At 33.4% G+C, this 22,539-nt stretch overlaps 1 pseudogene; it reads left to right on the top strand.

Moving 5' to 3' along the window:
- Positions 1–1,377: 1,377 nt before the first annotated feature.
- On the top strand, positions 1,378–2,715 carry LOC141491771 (casein kinase I pseudogene; annotated as a pseudogene).
- Positions 2,716–22,539: the final 19,824 nt, after the last annotated feature.

Genomic DNA, 22,539 nt, shown 5'->3' with positions numbered 1-22,539 from the left:
AAAGAAAATAAACAACCTGACAATGAAATTTAAAAATTAAAATTAAAAATTAAATTAAAGAAAATAAACAACCTGACAATGAAATTTAAAAAATAAACATTAAAATTTTTAAAATTAAAGAAAATAAACAACCTGACAATGAAATTTTAAAAATTAAAAATTAAATAAAATAAAAAAACAACGTGACAATGAAATTAAAAAAATTAAAAATTAAAATTAAAAAATTAAAAAAAATAAAAAACCCGACAATGAAATTAAAAAATTAAAAAATTAAATAAAATAAAATAAACAACCTGACAATGAAATTAAAAAAATTAAAATTAAAAAATTAAATTAAATAAACAACCCGACAATGAAATTTAAAAAATTAAAAATTAAAATTAAAAAATTAAAGAAAATAAACAAGCCGACAATGAAATTAAAAAATTAAAAGTTAAAAATTAAAAATTAAATTAAAGAAAATAAACAACCCGACAGTGAAATTTAAAAAATTAAAAATTAAAATTAAAAAATTAAAGGAAATAAACCCGACTATGAAATGTAAAAATTAAAAAATTAAAAGAAATAAAATAAACAACCCGACAATGAAATTTAAAAAAATTTAAAAAATTAAAAAAATTAAAGAAAATAAACAACCCGACAATGAAATTAAAAAATTAAAAGTTAAAAATTAAAGAAAATAAACAAGCCGACAATGAAATTAAAAAATTAAAAGTTAAAAATCAAAAATTAAATTAAAGAAAATAAACAACCCAACAATGAAATTTAAAAAATTAAAAAATAAAATTAAAAAATTAAAGGAAATAAACAACCTGACTATGAAATTTAAAAATTAAAAAATTAAAATAAATAAAATAAACAACCTGACCATGAAATCAAAAAATTAAAATTAAAAAATTAAATTAAAGAATATAAACAACCCGACAATGAAATTAAAAAATTAAAAGTTAAAAATTAAAAATTAAATTAAAGAAAATAAACAACCTGACGCTATTAAAAAAAATAAAATTAAAAAAGTAAAGTAAAGTAAGTAAACAACAAGCCAGGAGTTCTCGCCTTCCTCATCCGCCTGGGAGGGAAGGGACTGGCCGGATGGTGTCCGAGGCCTTGCCCACTTCCGGCACAATAAGCCTCAGGGCCTGCGCCGCTTCCTTTACCCAGGAGGCTGTGCGGGTGGGGGCGGGGTGGAACGCGTTCGCAGAAATGGGTCTAATGAAGTCAGAGGAACAAGATGGCCGCCGCGAGGGACGCGCCTCGGCGCTAGCGGGCCCGGGGCCGCCAGCGGGGGCGGGGACGAGCCGGCCCAGGGGCCGGCTTTCCTCCCTCGGTCCGGTCCGTTTCAGATCCAGGACGCTCCCCCCGCCTCGCGGCCGAAGCTGTTGACCCTGGAGCCGCCGCCCGTGCCCTGCAGCCCCTCCGCGGGCGCCTCCAAGCCGCCCCAGGCTCCCCACCCCCTCGCCGCGTCGATGGGCAGCAAGAAGAGCGCCAAGAACGCGGAGCTGCTTTTCGGCGGGAAGTACAAGCCCCTGAAGAAGATCGGGTCCGGCTCCTTCGGCAAGATCTACCTGGCCGTCAACGTGTCCAACGGCGAGGAGGTGGCGGTGAAGCTGGAGTCGCAGAAGGCCCGCTCGCCGCGGCTGCTGCACGAGAGCAAGCTGTACAAGCTGCTGCAGGGCGGCGTGGGCATCCCGCACGTCCGCTGGTGCGGCCGCGAGAAGGGCTACAACGTGCTGGTCATGGACCTCCTGGGCCCCAGCCTCGAGGACCTCTTCAACTTCTGCTCCCGCAGGTTCTCCATGAAAACGGTGCTGATGCTGGCCGACCAGATGATCAGCAGGCTCGAGTACGTGCACTCCAAGAACTACATCCACCGCGACATCAAGCCCGACAACTTCCTCATGGGCATCGGCCGCAACGTCAGCAAGTTGTTCCTCATCGACTTCGGTTTGGCCAAGAGGTACCGAGACCCCAAAACCAAGCAGCACATCCCCTACCGAGAAGACAAGAGCCTCACCGGCACGGCCAGGTATGCCAGCATCAACGCCCACCTGGGCATCGAACAGAGCCGCGGGGACGACATGGAGTCTCTGGGCTACGTGCTCATGTATTTCAATAGGACCAGCCTCCCCTGGCAAGGGCTGAATGCCGCCACCAGGAAGCAGAAGTATGAAAAGATAAGCGAGAAGAAATTGTCCACTTCCGTGGACACCCTGTGTAAGGGGTTTCCCTCCGAATTCGCCATGTATCTCAACTATTGCAAGGGCCTGCGGTTTGAAGAAGCACCGGATTATTTGTACCTGAAGCAACTCTTCCGGACCCTTTTCAAGACTCTGAACCATCAATATGACTATTCGTTTGATTGGTCAGCCTTAAAACAGAACGCAGCCCAAGCAGCAGCCTCCTCCAGCGGGCAGGGACAGTAGGTCCAACCCTCAGGGATTTAGCAGGAAGACCACAGATGAAGTAGAGCTGATCATTGGAGCGGAATTTATTGCTCCCCAAACATGGAAGTTTTAGTTCATATGTGCACTTGCCAGCGGTTGTGGGCAACCATTTTACTTGATGGAAAGAATTTAATGGTAATAAACTGGCTCTGGGCAGTTGTAGTCACCAGAATTGTGAATATTGACGGAAAGAATGAAACATGATGTCCAGTGTTTTGTTTCATTTTTCAAGTGAAAAAAAATTAAATGGTTGACACAAGTCTTGGAGAAATTGTGAATATGCCTTATTTTTTTTTAACACCTTTTCCTTTTGGAAATGGACTGCTTTGAGATCTCATTTTCAAATATTTCATGAGCCATCCTTAGCAATAGTTCATGAGCAATCCTTACCAATTTACTATTTTGATCATTGTAAATACTTAGAATTGTGCCCTTGTAAGGTTTTTACCTCCCTGGGGGTTTGAAAGTTGTCAGTTTAAACATTTTTCTTATGGCTTCTGTGTGCATGCCAACTGACATGGTAAACAATTGAAGATTCCAGTTTTTAAACATATGAAAGACTGCTACTTAAAACTTAGTGTACTAGATTATCTTTAGGACTCTGCATTAATACTATAATGTTCTTGGTATGAAAAAGAAAAACAGCAAATTTGTTACAAAAATTTGGTTCAAGTCTTACAACTAAGCCTGTTTGCAAGTTGTTGAGATCACTGTAATCACCATAAACATTAAAATTCATGAACGTATGTTCTTTCTGAAGTCATAGAGTAGTAACCTATGTCTTGAAAGCAGAATCAGTTCCTGTACAGTCCCACCTTTTTGCTTGATCAGTTCCCCAACTTGAGGATGGGAATGTCTTTGGATGACATAATGTTTAGAGAAGCATCATACAGAGACATGCTGCTCGCTACACATAATACCAATGACCCTCTCATGTTTCAAATGTTTTCCTCTGGAAGAATTCAGGCTTCTATATCAGTCATGTCTATAACTTTTATTATTTTTTTAGTGTTATTTATTTTTCCAATTACATGCAAAGATAGTTTTCAACAATCATATTTTTTATAAGGTTTGAGTTTCACTTTCTTCTCCCTCTCTTCCATCCCCTTGACAGAAAATTTATAGCTTTGTCCCTTGTCTCTCCCCTTTGCAATCTGTCTTTCACACAGTTACATTAACCATAATTATATAGTTCTTGATAATTTTTCTAAAGCAGAGTTCTGGTCATGTCAGTTTCCTACTCAAAACATTTAAATAGATTCTCATTTCCTTCAGAAATTCTGACAGTCCTTTACCTGCCATTTAAATTCTTATACAATCTATCTGGCTCTAAACAGTATTTTCCAGCTTAACTTCACTTTGCATCTTATCATGTATTCTGTATCATCCACTAGACTATAAACTATTCACCAATTGTGTCTCTGCTTCTCCTAGCACTGGGTGTTCTCTAGTACTTTGAATGCCCTCTCTCCATATCTTCACCTGTTTCAATCCCTTTATTTATTCAAGGTACAGCTCATAATGCAATCTTTTTCATCAAAGAAATTCCTGGTATCCCTTTAAGTCATCTCTGCCAATTCTTTGCATAACTCTCCCTTTCTCTTTACAAACTTATTTTTTAGTATAACATTTGGTTTTGCATATGCTTTATTGCCTATATTAAACTAAACTTCTTGAGATTTGGAGTTGTTTTGTTGTTCATCTTTATATTGTGGTGCTTCACATATTAGAGGCTTAATAAATACTTGTGGTAGTTTAATGAATTGAGTTGACCTGTGCATGCCACCCAATCCGTTTTCTTATCAATTTGGGACTTACTTCGACCAGAATCCTATACCAGTTGTGAAAAAATGTAGTATTTTTATAAGGAGGAACAGGAAAATTTTGAGATTTATTTTTCTCCCAAGTTTATCTGAGTCTGTCCCTTTCTAATAAAGAAGGATGTAGTACATGAAATTTCATTTATGCTGTATGTTGATTAAATTACATCTTTTATGTCATTAAATGATGATATTCCTGTCACAGTTATTAATGTCATATTGCCATGGACTCTGTCTAAACATTTTTTTTCTTTTTTAGAATAATACTCTTCATATGATAGGGATACACATGCTTTAATTCTCCTTTTACAATTTTTATCCTGTACTTATCCTGTATCTTGATTCCATTGACTCAATTTAGCAACTTCTGCCACTCTTATCTACAAGTCAATCTTTTTCTTCTCTATTTACAGTGAATAAAGGAGCTATATTGATGTGTATAGTGTCTGTTTGATCTCTTGGCTCTACTGATTACAGGCTGATTGCTAAGGATTGGATGGGAACATCAAATGACCAATATGTCCAAGATAACTTAAATAACTGATAGCAAGCTGTCAATTCAATATCTTCCAGTCATCTTAAGAGAGACAGATCAAATTGACTACTTGATACTCTGATCTTTTGTTCCAGTTTCATTCTGAAGATGGTTAAGGACCAGAGATGAAGGAGCTGTAATCCAATTACTTCTCTATTGTTGTTATATAAGCCCAACTCAAGTGAATCATTAGTGATGTTTAATGGAATTTTTAAGACAACATGCATCGTGCTTATAAAAACCTAGGGCATGCCATGTTTAACCAACAATTGCTGGAAAAATTCTAAATAAACATTGATGTTCTATTTAGAGCTTCATAACATCAAGTTCATGATATTAAAATGTTTTGATAACATGTTTCAATATAATTGATTTTCTTTGTAGACCCATGCATTTTATTTTATACTTTTAAAATCATTATTCTCAGAAGGGGTTCATAGTCTTCCTCAAGACTACCAAAGGGATCCATTAGTCAAAACATTGTTAGGAATTTTTTTTCTGGTAGGATCTCTTGAGAAGTCATCCATGTGGTTGATTATTTGAGTGGAAAGGAAACACTATAAAGATCCTGAAATTTACCAAAGAGTAAAAATCATTGTGATTGGTCTGACTAACATGTTACTTAAGAGAAAGAGGATGTTTATTAGACTAGGGAATGGGCAGGGACAGAAAAAAAAAGTGAGGATATAATGAACATTTGATAGGTGTTGATGTTCATCTTTGTGATGCAGTATACTATACAAAAATTAAAGAACTTTGTACTTCACATACAAATACACACATATATATTTATACACACATACATAAACCTAGAATAAAGATAACCCATTAATGAAGTATGTTTTTAGCACAACTACTTATTTCCAACATGAAGTCCTGTGATATTTGAGTTAGAGACCATAGAAATATGTATGTAATATGTCCTGCCAAGTAGGGAAAAATTATAGTCAATATAACTGGAACATCTTTGCCTTTGAGAATCAACTGTATTAATATTAGGCTAAAATGTAGTGAACTTGTTAGTAGTTAGCCAAAGTTAAAGAATACCTTATGTGATGACCAGCTCAAACTTAATTTCCAGAATTCTTAGGGAAGTTATTGAAGCATTCATGACACTCAAAAATAAATAGACATTTTTGACAGAATGGTTTTACAACTCAAATAAACTTCCTTTTACATTTCCTCCAAATAGTCAAAAATATGAGTGAGATTGATAGTGTAGTTGTGTGTGATTGACAATATATTGACAGTTGCTTTCTATTTTTATAGTTTACTAATTGTTAGTAGAAAGTATGTGTATTATTTATATAATTTAGAACTATCATTAACTCTTATTATTGACTTATTGTCTCAACTGGTGTTATTTGCTTTGTTGTAATTGCTGCATATTTTGCCTTTGATTTCCTCATTCTTATTACTTGATGTGAATCTTTCCATATATAATTAAACCATCCTAATTTAATGTCTTAAGGTGCAATAATATTCGTTTGCATTCATATATTTTAGCCATTTTCTGATCAGTGGGCTTATTTGGTTTCCAACTTTTATTATCACAACACAATGTTTTTGTATATATTTTGTATGTCTGTTCTCTGGGTCAAAAAAATAGTACAAATAACTTTTGTAGCATCTCTTGCATTTTTAAAAAACTCTTTTCAAATGACAACTCAGCCAGGAATGAATTAGTAGGAAACTAGGGCACTCTTGGAAGTCCTCATACCTTAAGGAATTCCACTCAAAACATTCCTAGAAATTTCTTCTTCAACTAAGTTCTCTGGTGATTTTGTGTTCTTAATCTCTAAGCCAGATCCTTAGATAACCTAAGTAGAAGAAATTAAACTTCTTAACCTTATTTCTCAGGTGAAATGAGATCAAGGAATTGCTCTAGACAAGGGATATTAGATCCTTGTTGTCTGATATGACTCAAAGTCCATTTGTTCCTAGTATCAAGGAAGAGCACTTCTAGAAGAAAAGAGTAATCTGCCAATGACTGCTTGTCACTCTGAGGATCAAATGTCCCAGTGAAAAAGATTTCATATGAATAGTGTTAGAAGTGACTGTAGATATTTCTCACAGGCTGACAAATTTATAATCTTTATTCTTGTCTCACATTTGCTTAAAGTCATTGTGGATGAGTCTGCATTATATATGTAATGTCTGCTACTACAGTGATTAAACTCGGTACAAATACTGGAATTTATCTGAACAAATCACATTTTACTTCAATGGGCATCTTCCTTTGTTATTATATATATATATTAAGGGACAGGAAACAGGACCTTAATTTAATCTAGGACCCTATTATTCCAATGTAAGATACATTTTATGATTTCATGTTTGACTTCTTATATTTGATTCTTTTTCTATGTGAATACTCAGTTTTTCTTTTGATCAATATTTTATAATGGAAGTTTCTCTGGAATATAATTTCTCATTTATTTTTATTACTTCTTATTTGGATTTAATAGACATTATTCTAATTATTACTCACACCGGTATTTTGTGAATCTATCCAGAGTTTAAGGACAACTATCGTTGCGGGTGTGTGTGTGTGTGTGTGTGTGTGTGTGTGTGTGTGCTTTGCATGACTTATAAATGGTATTTTTAATTAAACTTTCTAATTTTTACTCAAAATTATGATATAACACATTCAATTTAGATCCTATTTAAGGTTTTTTTTTTCCTTCTAATCTTCATGTCTTCAACTAGTAATATATTCATGGCATCTCATTCCATTAAGTTCAGAAAGACATCAATTTGATATTCATTTTTTTAAAGATTTTTGCAAGGCAAACAGGTTTAAGTGGCTTGCCCAAGGCCACACAGCTCAATAATTATTAAGTGTCTGAGACCAGATTTGAACTCAGGTACTCCTGACTCCAGGGCCAAGTGCGCCACCTAGCTGCCCCCTCAATTTGATAATCTTTTTTTTTTTTGCAAGGCAAATGGGGTTAAGTGGCTTGCCCAAGGCCACACGGCTAGGTAATTATTAAGTGTCTGAGACCAATTTGAACCCAGGTACTCTTGATTCCAGGCCAGGTGCTTTATCCACTATGCCACCTAGCCACCCCAATTTGATATTCTTAATGGAATATGATGCCATGATTATATCACTCACTATTCCTATATTTAAAAAGAGTAAATTACTTTGCATCTCTTTCTCCTGTCTCCCTCATTGAAAGTTATTCTCCCCTTCTATAAATATTAACTCTATGTTTGGAGCTATCACAGAACAAAGGAGTCACAAGAATGTGTTACACTGCTTTTTAGGTCCTTATAATTTACTGTCACAATACTTCCTTTCACAAATTCCATATTCATGATAGAATGGTCTGCCCATCAATACGGCACTAAATTTTTTTTCCCTCAGCATTCTAGTTTATATTTACCTGAATTTACTGAAATTCTGTTGACATCATTAATGAAACACAATTTCATGACTGATATAATTAATGTATGGGTATATGTTCTCAATTTTCCTCTATCAAATTAGTCATTTTAGTCTGTCTCTAAGTTGAAGGCTATACGAAGGCTAGCAGTCTCATAATTCCATTGTTAGACATTTTCTCCATGTGTAATTGGATCATTTATATACTGTGTTGATTGCCTATTCATTCTTTGCCTTTCCATCCTTTCCTCATAACATCACATTTTGCTTATTTGACTTAACTATATGCTATTCTAACTTGACTTAGGTTCAATGTCCAAATTGTTCTGTAGGTATTTATTTCTAGTGTATAATTAGTTGGGAGAATAGACTGTGATAAACCTACAAAAAAACTGCTTTCACAGATTACATAATAATCACATAATCTTGGAGTTGGAGGAAATTTCCGAGGTCATCTAGCTCAAACCCCTAATGTGGATTCCTTTAATAGCATTGTTGACAATTGGTCTGAATCTCTAAATTTCCCAGTAATGGGAAATTAGCTCATGATGCAGCCCATTCCATCTTCATAGAGTTCTAATTAGCAGGAAGTTCTTTTTTATATCTCTTTTTATAGCCTATTACCTCCCCCAATAAATTATATCCCCCCAATACACACACATTCACCACTTTAATCTATTTTCTACTTATTCTTTCTTAATATATGGCAAATAAGTCATTTCTTTCTATACAACAATCTTTCAAATCTTTAAAGCTATCTAACTATACTAGTTGTCTCTTCTCCAAGCTAACCATTCTTGATTCCATCCAGTGCCTCTGTTATGACATGGTTCAAGTCTTATTACTAAATCTATGCTTTTTCTGATGTATTCCAATAAATACATATCTATTTTAAAATGTAGCATTCAAAAATAAAAGCCCCTATAGATGTGGTGTTCTGAGTGATAAAGAATGAAGTAATGTTAATTTATTTTAGGAGAACATATTACCACTCCCATGTTAAATGCCATTAGGTCAATTATCTGTGTTTGACTCATTTTATTAAATACAGGTGATGTGGTATAAGAGAAGTATTTTCTTGCTGGGAAACCTTGTCCTAAAATTCTGCTATATAACTAATCTTTTAAATCCTTAGATCCTAACAGTAATGTGTTTTTAGAGGCTATTCTTTGCTTTTGGTACAACACACACACACACATATACACACATATGTACATGCATCACTCCATTAAATGAAGCACACAGAAAAAAACTACTTTGGTGATCTTAAAAGTCAATGCAGAGAATCAACTCTATTACAGTAAGACTCAAAAATCTGTTCCAACATCAATCATACTTACTGAATAAGAAGCTCTGAAACATGGTTACAGTGGTTTGATTAAGTCCTTTATGATCTATGCCATTGTGTGACCCTCACACTCAATAAGAAGAAATATAAGATGATTTTATCCTGGAGGACACCATTAATAAAAGAAGTATATGTCTTTTTGGCTAGGCCCAAGATCACTTATATGACTTTCTCAAAGGGTACTCTTCTCCCTTAAATACAAGAGTTAATCAAAATTAATTGGTTTATTGACTACCTTAAAATTTACAACTTAGTCTTCACTTTAACAGAGAAAAGCAAAAGCCAAAGCCATCATTGGTTGATATATTAATCCAAGTTATGATGACTTTCTCTGTTAGTTTCCTTTTCAGTTATTATGGTCATATGTAAATTGTTCTTAATTCTTAATGGGTTCATTTTATTTTTCTCAAATTACTTGCATTTTTCATATGCATCATCGCACAAATATTAAAACATAGGTTGGTCAGAAAACCCTCAAGTATGGAGGACTATGGAGCCCAATTTGTTTTAAGTTAAATGCAACCACAAAATTGGTAAAAAAAGATGTGTGTGTATATACATATAAATGTATATACATATAAATCCATATGAAATATATATGCTTTCATATCTCTACATGAATCCATGTTGCATATGCCTGCATATGTGCATTGTATACATATATATGCATGTGTATGTGTATGATCTTCATATTCCATAAGCGTTTACCCTATAGAATTTCTGTTCCTTAAGGATCAACTTGTTAAATTTTAGCCATTTTAGAAGAGAAGCTATCAAAAGGTAAAATGAAATTGTTCTCACTCCTAAAAATATATTATTATTAACAACAATAATTTCATTCGTCTGCTTCTGAACTGAGTAAACTGGGATTATTTTTATGTATCTATTAATGCTAGTATGGTACAAAAATTTCTCTTTCTAAAGCTGTCCTCATCCTACTAAATAATGTCAAAATATAATTACAGTTTAATTTAAAAATAATATACTTTTTTGACATAAAATTCCATCATAATAATGTTTGTGACTTCCAGGGTGTTTCGTTTCAGTGAAGATATTTAAAAAATGTTATCATTAAAAATTTAATTTGGGGTTGGGTCTTTTCTGTTGTGTCTGACTCTTTGTGAACCCATTTTAAAGTTTTCTTGGTAAAAATATGGTGATGATGTGTCATTTCCTTCTCTGACTCATTTGACAGATGAGACATTTGAGGCAAAAAGGGTTAAGTGATTTGCTCAGAGCCATATAACTGTTAAGTGACTGAGGCCAAATTTAAACACATGAAGATGAGTCTTTCTGATTCCTAGAGTGTTCCATCCACTGTGCCACTTAGGTGTCAATTCTCTCCCAAAGCAAAGAAAATAAACAACTTCTTAATAATAGATAGCAAGTGAAAAGGAATTATTTACCCAAAAAGACAAAGAAAAATATAGCACATAGAGTCTAATACTTTATCCAAGTTCATGTATTTCTATGTGCTTTATGATGAATAAGTAGTTTGGGTGAATTTTTTGTGCATGCAAATAATTTCATGATGCACTAAGAGCATCAAGTCTAACCAATGCTAAACAAGGATTCCCTTTACTCTAATCCTTTATCCTCACCCTCATTTCCCTCTCATCAATGCCCTAAGTCCTGTAACTGGTAGATTTTGTCTTTTGTGTAGTAGACAAGTTCTAGATTTTGTGTCCCTCCAACAAACCCATATGGGATTCCACCTCACACTTTCAGGAAGTACTTTGTGTATGGTTTTCCGTAATTGAAATATAAATTCCTTGTGGTCAAGAATTTTATTCTTTCTCTTTACACACATATAATACTTGTTAGAAAGTTGTTTATTTTTTTCCCTCTTTTGTCAAGACTAAATTTACCTCTATTCATTGTTTCTACTTCTGCCTTTTTGGTATCAAACAAATCAAGTTTCTTTCCTCTTGCATGAGTCTTTCAGGTAATAGAATATGCTATCATGCTTCCTTTGAGCCTTCTATTATTTAATATAAACCCCTTGAATATCTCCAGCCTTTATAATCTTGAGGCTCTTCACCAATCTGACTGTCCTTATTCAGACAATCTTTAGCTTATCAGTATTGTTCTTAAAATTTAACGTTCGGTCAGCAGTTTTCTAGATGATGTCTGATCAAGTTATGGAATGCAACAATTTCATCTCCTTCTTAGTGTAATACTATACTCTCTACCTACTAAGAAAATTTAAGGAGTAATTGATGATGTTTAACAGATCAAAAAAATATTCACAATGGATGGGGGAAATAGATTATTTGAATATTAAAGTATTTATTATGAAATTGGGAGCATGTTTCCTCTGAGGTAAAACATGGTTCAAATCTGCCAATAAGTAAGATTTGATTAAGACCCTATCCCTTTACTAGACACAGTGGAGGTAGATTAAAAAATAGAAAATATGGTCACTTATTTTTTTTTTGCAAGTTTACAATCTCATTGGAGAAAGGCATGAAACTTATTTAAACACCTATGCTGAATAGCAGGAGCGCATACTAAGATCAATTTTTTTTTGATAAATCAACAATTAAGGAACTTTTTCCCCAACCCAATTTTCCTATGACATTAAAACAACAAAATATAAACTATTACTGTATAGTCCAAAATGGTCTTTTTGGGACAAGTAAAAACAAAAGAAGTGAAAAAAAAGGTTAAATTAATACAGGTAAAGGAATTGAATGGAAGTTTTCTTTTCCTTAGCATTCATTAGGGAAGTTCAAGAATGTTGATAGATTAAGAGGCTTGGAAATCAGAATTACTGAAAGGTAGACTGTAAACCATGAGTAAATGGCTGGCTTCTCAGAATGAATCTTTTCTCTTATTGTCTACTGAACAATTGTTCTTCAAATTATACAATAACCAAATCAATTCAAATTACACAATGGTGAATGTGTGTTTCTTTATTAAGTTGTTCTGTTTTTCTCAGGTAGAATTTGTGTTAAATGATGTAATAGTTACCATGGGAACAGTTTTTCCATAATGAGAGGATTCAGATAGAGCTGAGAGCTGGTGAAAATCCATCTGACAGAAGAATTCTATTTGTTCATAAATAAATAAATTCATTATTTATAAAGAATTCCTCATGGTAAGTGTGTATAAACGTAATTATGACATTAAAAGGGAAGAACTAAAAGTCAGTGTCAAGAACTTTCGATTATATTTTATCTATTAACTATCTATAATAAAATAAAAGCAATTTTGGGGAGAGGAGTCTTAATCAAATTTTAAGGAATACACTTTGGTTTTAGTTGAAGACACAGCTACTTTGTTTTTATAATTCAGAAAGCACAATGTATTTTCCCTGTTATTTTCTCTTAATTTGACCATAACTTTAGCATGTCTTGGAACAACTGATGTTAAAGTCTCCAAAATAAAAGTTTGATTCTTTAAGGGGAAATTCTCTGAGTTAATGATAAAATAATCATGTTTGGCTCTTGACCAAGGTCTAGATTTAGATGCTGAAATCCTTGAGCCATTGTTATGTCTCTGATTTTTTCTAATCTTTTCAAAAAGTAGACTCATGACTAATATTTTCTTATAAAGCATAAGCAAAATAGTAGTTTTGAAGATTCTGTGATCATTTTATTGCCTGTGCTTTCAACGTTTTCATATAATACATGGTTAATTGGAGTATTTTAGAGATCATACTTTATATTTTTTTAGGTATTTTGCAAGGTAAATGGGGTTAAGTGGCTTGCCCAAGGCCACACAGCTAGGTCATTATTAAGTGTCTGAGACCAGATTTGAACCCAGATACTCCTGACTCCAGGGCTGGTGCTTTATCCACTGTGCCATCTAGCCACCCCTATTTTAGAGATCATAGATGATTTTTTCCCCCTCAGCCTAGAATCCCCCCTTGTATATAAAGGAACAAATAATTATTAGAAGAAGAAATAGATCAACACAAAGCATCACAAAGACTTATAAGATGGTACCACCAGATTGCCAAGGATGAATTTTAAGCTAAATATACCTTTGGTACAAGTTTATCAAAGTAAGGGGAGATTTCCAGAAAAAAAAGTGATTCATTAGTGACCAATAAAACCGATTGTACTCATCTTTTAGCTTGAACTTGGCTTGATCTATGTTCATATTTCTCATGTCACCTTATCATGTCTGAGCAGCTGGCATGATTGACAGCTGTCAACTGTCAAGAGGCCATATCCTGGAATGAGTTGTTCTTACTGTTCAGAAGCTGTAATACAAATTCTTAGCATGAGGACATCATAAATTACACAGTTTTAAGAAATAGGGTTACTTCTGGTCAATCAGAGAAGATAATGAAACTCACTGACCACAACTATCAGAAATATAGGGAAATGTTTCAACTGGTATGTCAGAACAATGATGATAAGGGCTAGTTTTCAAAGCATTTAAAAGTTTTTAAATTACATTAGGTATATTATCTCATTTTAGTCTCACAATAAACCTGTGAAATATACTTTATGGGAATTATTTTTATTTTACATCTGAGGAAATTGAATGCCAGAGAATTTAAATGATTTTCTCTGGTCACACAGCTAATAATTGTTTTATTTTGGGGGGGATTTTTTTTGTATTGTCAAGGCAATGGGGTTAAGTGACTTGCCCAAAGTCATACAACTAGGTAATTTTTAAGTGTCTGAGTCCATATTTGGACTTAGGTGAACTCCAAGGTCAGTGCTCTATCCACTGCAACACCTACTAATATTAGAAAAGGAATTGAAATTCAGGTTTTCCTGGCTCCATATACAAAATAATCCATCCACTATCCAATATCATGTTGATAAGTTTACCCATTAAAAAGTATACTCTTTCCACAGAAACCAGTCCAGAGGGCTGTCTTCTTCTCTTAGGTATTGTGTGCCTGAGTAACATAAAAAAAGACTGAGTACTTTTTTTTTCCTGGGCTACATCAGAATTAATATAAACATAAAATTAAAAAATAAAACCCAAGTCTTTAAAGAATGTTCAATGGATGGCTAGGTGGTGCAATGGATGGAGCACTGGCCCTGGAGTCAGGAGTACCTGAGTTCAAATGTTACCTCAGACACTTAATAGTTACCTAGCTCTGTGGCCTTGGGCAAGCCACTTAACACCATTGCCTTGCAAAAACTAAAAAAACTAAAATATATAAAAAAATATTCAACAGTTAGTTCAACTCCTTGAATCTCTAGCAAACAGTGTTCAAATGGCAATGTGAACAGAGAATATGTTTAATTCTTCTATAAGAGGATAGACAGCAACATAATCCTTCTCCAGCCTGCCTTAAGCTATGAGTTAACTTAAAAACATCTTTCTTTATCTTTTTAATAACTAGAATATAGCACTTTAATATGAAGTGGTTTTTATGAAGAGGAAACTGATCTGAGATGCCTGGATTCCCTGGAATCTTATAATGGTCATGCCTAACTTGAAAAATTAAATCTGATATTTTCTCTTGGGCCATGTAATGTGTATTATCTTAGTACCAGTCTATTACTGATTATGGAAATTCTTATATAGTTGGCTTTTTATGGAAATTCTTGAAGAAACTTAGGAAGTCAGTCATTCAAATGGTTTTTTACTGTATTTTACCAGAAATAATCTAAAGATTTAAGTACTATTTCAAACACTGGATAACAGAATAATTCAGAAAGCAGATATTGGGGGAAATGGTTATAATGTCTTACACCATAAGAATGCTTATAAGGAGAAAGGGTATTTATTCTAGTAGGGCAATGTATTTGGCAAAAGCTTTTGTTTGTTTGTTTTTCATATTTTGCAATATTTCTGGAATCACTTTGAGAGAAACAAAATGTGAAGGGAATGATTTTAAGTCAAAATAATATAATCCCTTTTGGAAAGGCTTGGGTTAGCTTTTTCTCCTAAAGTGACAAAAGCCACATTTTTAGATACAGGTAATAGAATTGCAAACTACATAACTTCCCACTTAATTCCCAAGGTCACTAGAGTCATTTCCTATGATAGCTTTAGAGTAATATTCTAAATTACCCCATCCTAAATATAGAACTAAATGGAATATGTCACTCTAGTATCAACCTTTAATCTCTCCAGGGACCAACCTTATGGGTGCCCATTATATGATAAAATTCTGGAAAAAAAATGTCTTTAAGGGTTCACAAGCAAAGCTTTGATCAGATTGAGAATGATTGCTCTGAAAGCAGAAGCAAGGTCGGTCTTCCTCACCATTTTCCATTCTTAAACTATATCTAAACAGGAACCTTTGATTTTATATATGAAGTTAGCTTATAGTTCCCATTTTTTTTAAAAACAGTGTGACTCACAGTTATAGAGATATGTGATATATATATATATATATATGCATACGTATGTGTGTTTGTGTGTGTGTGTGTGTGTGTGTGTGTGTGTGTGTGTGTGTGTAGGAGGTGGATTGAGTATGAGTGTGTATTTCACTTTTTAATATCCTTACTTCACCTCATCTCACCTCTTCCCAGATTCCTTTGTGATTTAGATTCGCAGTTATACAAAACAAAGTACAGGTGACTATGTCTGATTTTCAAAGGAGGCACTTACATTGTTATCAGTTCTCTTTAATAAATTTGGTCTACAAATTTATAACTTCTGATGGAGTTCTGTCTTCAAAATTTTGATTGAAATCATGGAATAGAATTAAAAAAAAATACGGTCATAAGCTTTAGCATCAAGATAATTGATTCAATCATTGCACCGTACAGCAATGTTTGCTTACTGTACTGTCCCTTAGTGAGAATTGAAAGATTTCTGCTAAAATCCAAATACTCCCATATACTGAGAGGTCAAACCAGGGAAACTTTGAATCTGTCACAAAAGAATTCCAAAATGGAATTAAGTGAAAGAAGCTGTTAAGTCACAAATGACAGCCACTACAAAATCCAAAATCCCTGCTCTAGAAACATGTATTTTCTTTTTTTTAGGATATAAATTAAGGTTTGTACTGAATACAATTCAATATACATTTCATAGTATGTTTAGTTACTTGGGTTCCCAGAACTCAAATTAAAAGAAAACCCGAAGGAGGTTGAGAGGGAAAGTTAAGGGGAGGTTGTTAGAGAAAGACAAACTTAATAACAGGAGAAATAACATCTGATGCTTTAATTTTTAAAATAGAAAAAGAAAATGAACAAGACGCAAATCTGTATAATGTTCTAAATTCCCCAAGTTCAATAGTATTGAATTTCATAAAATCTGAATTTGAATCCTGGTTACTGAAAGAGTTGAACTAGATGACTCCTTAGATCTTTTCCTTCTTTAACTCCATGACTTTGGCACATTTAAATACATAAATACATACATATAATATGTATATCTGCAAATATATATATATATATATATATATACACACTCAAACATATGTGTGTGCATGCACATCTATGTCACTGAAGTCTTAATACTTGAAAATGCAATTATGAGGCAGATTTGCTAATTCAACTTCATTATAATGTTACCTGAGAAGAAACGTTATTGAAGCATCATAAATGATCTCTTTTCTTCATTACAAAAAATGCCAACCATATTCATGAAGTCTGAATGCAGAGCAAATGATATTATGCTCACTTTTTAAAAGTATTTTTCCCCCTTAGTTCTAATTCCTCTTTCACAACATGACTTATATGGAAATGTGTTAAACATGATTGTACATGTTCAACTTTTACCAGATTAATCGCCATTATGGGGAGGGGAGAAGGCAGGGGAAGGGGTTGAAAATGTGGAATTCATAAACTTGCAAATGGATGAATGTTGAAAACTCCCTTTACATGTATTTGACAAAATAAAAATTGAATTTAAAAATAATACATGAAAGGATATGTTTATAAACTAAGAAATATTAACCATATTAATTTAAATATAGTTTTCTTTCCTTTCTCCCTCTTTAAGGCAATGCTTCTTAAAGCTACCATGGAGACAATACCAAATCACCATTCTGGTCATTTCTTTTCTCTGCTCAAAACATACCAGTGGCATCATGTATAAAATATAAATTGCTTTGGCACTTTAAATCCCTGAGATTCTGATACTGGTCTATCTATCTAGCCTTATTGCATATTTTGGTTTGTTACTGTCATAATGTAGATTCCAAAAAGTTTGGAATAAATATTCATACATATTATTTAATTTCCTATCTCTATGACTTTTAAAAACTATCTTCCACTCTTGGAATGAACTTCTTTACTCTGCCCCACAAAGTCCTTATAAGAATTGAAACTTCAGTTTGGGTCACCTCCTAGCTGTGGTCTTTTGTGATCATTCAAGTATTAGTGATTATAATTCCATTATCTATTAAATTTTGTCTATATGTATATATATACACACACATACAGAAGCAGATATATATTATTTAGTCTTCATATATATGTTCATTTTTTTCCTTCTAATGAAATATATATATATATATGTATATATTAAGGTTTTTGCAAGGCAATGGGCTCAAGTGGCTTTCCCAAGGCCACACAGCTAGGCAATTATTAAGTGTCTGAGGCCAGATTTGAACTCAGGTACTCCTGACTCCAGAGCCAGTGCTCTATCCACTGCACCACCTAGCTGCCCCTCTTCTGATGAAATATAGAGGATATATATTTTGTTATTGTATTTCCAGTGCCTGTCATAGTGTCTAGTAAATACTCAAAAAAAATGCTTGTTAATGGGTTGGTTTATTTAAATTAATATAGTTAATTTTTCTTAGTTTATAAACGTATCCTTTCATGTAGTATTTTTTAAATTTAATTTTTATTTTTTCAAATACATGTAACGGTAGTTTTCAACATTCATCCATTTGCAAGTTTATGAATTCCACATTTTTCAACCCCTTCACCTGCCTTCTCCCCGCCCCATAATGGCGATTAATCTGGTAAAAGTTCAACATGTACAATCATGTTTAACACATTTTCATATAAGTCATGTTGTGAAAGAGGAATTAGAACTAAGGGGCAACAATACTTTTTAAAATGAGCATAATATTCTTTGCTTTGCATTCATACTTCATGAATGTAGTTGGCATTTTTCCTAACAAGTCTCTCAGGCTTGTCCTTGATCATTGACCTGCTGAGAGGTACTTCATCCATCATAGTTCATCATTTCACAATGTTGTTTTACTATGAACAATGTTCTATTGGTTTTGCTCCCTTTACTCAGCATCAGTATGTGTATTTTAAAGAAACTATTATTATTATTTTTTTAAAAAACTAGATCTCCTTGACATATAATATCATGGAGTTAGGGTAGCAAGGTGGCACAGTAAATAGAAAGCCACACCTGGAGTAAGGAAGATCCAAATTGAAATTTGACTTCAGAAACTTCCTAACAATAAGACCTTATGTGAGTCATGTAACCTCTGTTTCTCTCAGTTTCCTCATTTGTAAAATTAGTATAGTAATAGTACTTACCTGATGGGATTGAAATGAGAGTCAAATGAGACAATAGTTATAAAGTACTTAGCTTGGTGCCTTATACAGAATAAGTGCTCTATAATTGTTGGCTGTTATTTACAGACTAATTTCATTCCATTTCTCATCACAGGAGTTTTGGCTTGCTTTTTTTCCAACCTTGATCTACTTGCCTCTTCTTAGATTGCCAGGTGAACTCCTTCATACCATATCAATGCCTTACATATACAAATAAGCAAATACAAGGTAATTTTAGGAATGACAAGGAGTAGTGGTGAAGGATGTCTTCATATAAAAGGTAGTATTTGACCTATATCTTGCAAGAAGGTAGAGAGGGAAAGTCAGGGCATGGAAAAAGAAACAAGAAATTTTATTTTATCTAATGATAGAAGGTAAGGGAAGTGATAGACAATAGGGCAGGGCAGCTAAGTCTGGAGCATATTATGAAGGACTTTAAATGCTGTCAAGTCATTTAGATTTTATATAAGGCAGTATAAAATCAGAAAAATGTACAGAGCAGTATAATAGCATGGTCAGAACTATGTTTTAGGAAAATTACTTTGACAGCCAACTTGGAGGAATGCTTGAAGAAAAGAGATCAATTAGGAAGCAATAGCTCTCTAAAGAGGTGATGATTAGTGATGTAGAAGTGTGAGTAGAAATAAGAGGTTGAACAGCAAAGATTCTGGAGGTAGAAAGAAAATTTGATAGCTGACAATAGGTGAGATGAGGGAGGAGACAAGGATAATATGAAGGTTGAAAACTTGGGTGATAGATGTTTGGAAGTGGGTTAGGTTAAGCGGGGCTGATGACATTGAGCTATATTTTATATATGTGGAGTTTAGATGAGTAGGGTATGGAATATCAAGTTTGAAATTTTCAATATATCATTGAAGATTAATGACTATAGCTCAGGAGTGAGGCTAAAGAAAAACACATTTGAATTATGGTAAGTCAAGGGTATGACCATCTTTGTGCAGAGCTAAGGTGAAGGGAGGGGTAGGTCAAAAGAGTTGAGGACATTAAAGAACTGAGAGCTTAAAGATGATTAAAGAAAGATTATAATGTCTGTGCTAATATTCTAGTATAAGGGAAGGAGTTGTGGTGGGAAGGAAGATGGTAAGTTAAGATCTGAACTCTATGATAAATAAAGTCTATGATGACTTGTAGATCAACCTTGGACTTATGGATTAGGTGACACATTGATACATAATGAACCTAAGACGAGAGCTGGGCTGTTGCCTTCAAAGGAAGATAATAGAAGGGGAAATGAAAAGCAAAGAGTAACTCAACTTCATCTATAGGATCAGGGGAGTATGAGAGAAAGGACAAATTGAGCTAGAAAATGTGGCCAAAGATGCAGTCACCTGAGAAGGTCAGGTCTCTGTATGTAACTAGTGACTTAGAAAGTCTGAGAGGAAGACTTTCAAAACAAAATAGTTTGTTAATTATAGATCAATGAAATACCATATATAAAAGTCAGATAGTTGTGGTCAATTCTAGATGGGGCAATACAAAGTTAAATGGTGGACATTTTCCCATTTTTTGCATCTGGATTTTGGAATTATAAAGGTCAAATCTAGAATGAAGCAAAAGACAAATACCTTTTTGTAATTTAATTATCAGAAATAATTCAAATTGTCCAAATTGATAAAGAGAATTTTTTAGATGTTCACTTTAATAGGTAATATAACAGACAACAGCTCAATGATTACCAGTTGGTGAACTGAAGCAGTTACTGGAACCATTACTCACAGGGATATTTCTGACCCTCTGGAATAGGTTAAAAAATATTGTGGGCCTGTGGAATGCCTAGTAGAGTACATTACTATAGAAAACAAAAATACATTGGAAAGTTTTGCTATTCTTAGTCAATAATTTAAAGCAAAATCCCTAAAATTAAAGTGGTATAATGAACCAAGACTTCTCACTGAAGGAAATAAACAATTCAATATCAATCAAAACCTATCCTGTAGAGAGGCTTGAGAATAAAAGAAAATAAAGGGGAGAAAATAATAGCTCCATTTTACAGAGAGGAACTTGAGCTTCAGAAAGGTTAAATGACTTATGCAATGTGACACACATAATTTAAGATTTAAGGAAAGGAAATATACAAAATGATTTCACATTAGTATTTAAAATTTCCCTTTAGAGTAACTTCTCTGATTTATTTAAACTAAATGAATAATTGTCTAAATTCTTTATTGTTGTTTATTTGGTTAAAGTAGTAACATTCAAAGGACTGAAATGTCAAGGTATATAAAGCCAAAAATACCTAGCTGCTTCTACCATGATATTCAATGAAATATTAATAATGATAATTAGAAAAAATAAAAGAATTGTATTCATATTACAATAAAAACATCCGAACTTTGCTATTATCTCAATGGATTAAAAAATCCCTTTGACAAAATACCATCAATTTATGCTAAAACATTCCAAAAATATGCACACAAATGTATTTTTTTAATGCTGAAACTATATATCTAAAACTTAAAGCCTTGAATGTATGAGAAAACACTAAAAATTCCTGATTAGATATACAAATAAAGCAATTTCCTTTCTTACACTTGTGAGTATAATTGTTACTTTTTTGAATGTAGATGTTTTGATTTGACCATTTTGCATGGAAACTGTATATCATTGGTGACCTATATCCTAGTGAAGAATAATCTTATAACTATTTATTGGATTTTGTATGTCAGCAGATACATGAACTTAAATCATACTATTTAGGCTGACTTTTTTCCCAGTTTATAATGTATTTTATTTAATTGATGGATTGGGGTTGTAAACACGTCCTTTAAAAATAAATAATTATTTTATTTTAATTATTTAATTGTTTTATTTTGCATATGATTTCTGTAATTATCTTAATTACAACAATCTCAAATACTTGCAAAAATCATGCCCATACTAAAAGAAAAGTTTAAAATAACTGAGCAGAAACAATTTATAAAACAAAACTAAATTTAACATAACTATATAATATGGATTAGAATATTAGTTAAGACCTAATAAAATAATAGAAAATCAGTTTGTTTATAATACAAATTAATTTTAAAAATCTTTGTGCAGCTCTGACTCATATCTAGTTCATATATGAATTGAGACATCAATCTGTGATATCATTGCTTCTCTTCAAAAACAAAAGACAGACAGCAGCAACAAAAAAGAAAGGGAATCAGAGACTATTTTAAATATTGAGAATATAAAATGAGGCAAAAGTCAGTGCTTGCCCTCAGGGAGCTTACAATCTAATGGGTGAAATAACATGCAAATAAATCTATAAGATGCAAACCATATATATAGGAAGAAGAGTTAAAATCTAGCTTCAACCACTTATTAGCTAGGTTATCCCAGGAAAATTATTTATCTCTGCATGTAATGTGGGTATTATAATAACACCTGCCTCACAGAGTTGTTGTGTGGAGCAAAAGAAATAGTATTTTAAAAAGGTTCAGCATAGTGTCATGTATATAGCATATGCTTAAAAATATTTTATTTTTTTCTCTCCTCCTCTCACTTTCCTTCCTTCCTCCCTTCCTCTCTCTTTCCTCCCTTCTTCCTCCCCTTCCGTCCTTCCTTCCTTCCTTCCTTCCTTCCTTCCTTCCTTCCTTCTTTCCT

Source organism: Macrotis lagotis, chromosome 6 (genome assembly GCF_037893015.1).
Source record: "Macrotis lagotis isolate mMagLag1 chromosome 6, bilby.v1.9.chrom.fasta, whole genome shotgun sequence".
Taxonomy (NCBI): Eukaryota; Metazoa; Chordata; class Mammalia; order Peramelemorphia; family Peramelidae; genus Macrotis; species Macrotis lagotis.
This window is presented reverse-complemented; position numbering and strand designations above follow the sequence as displayed.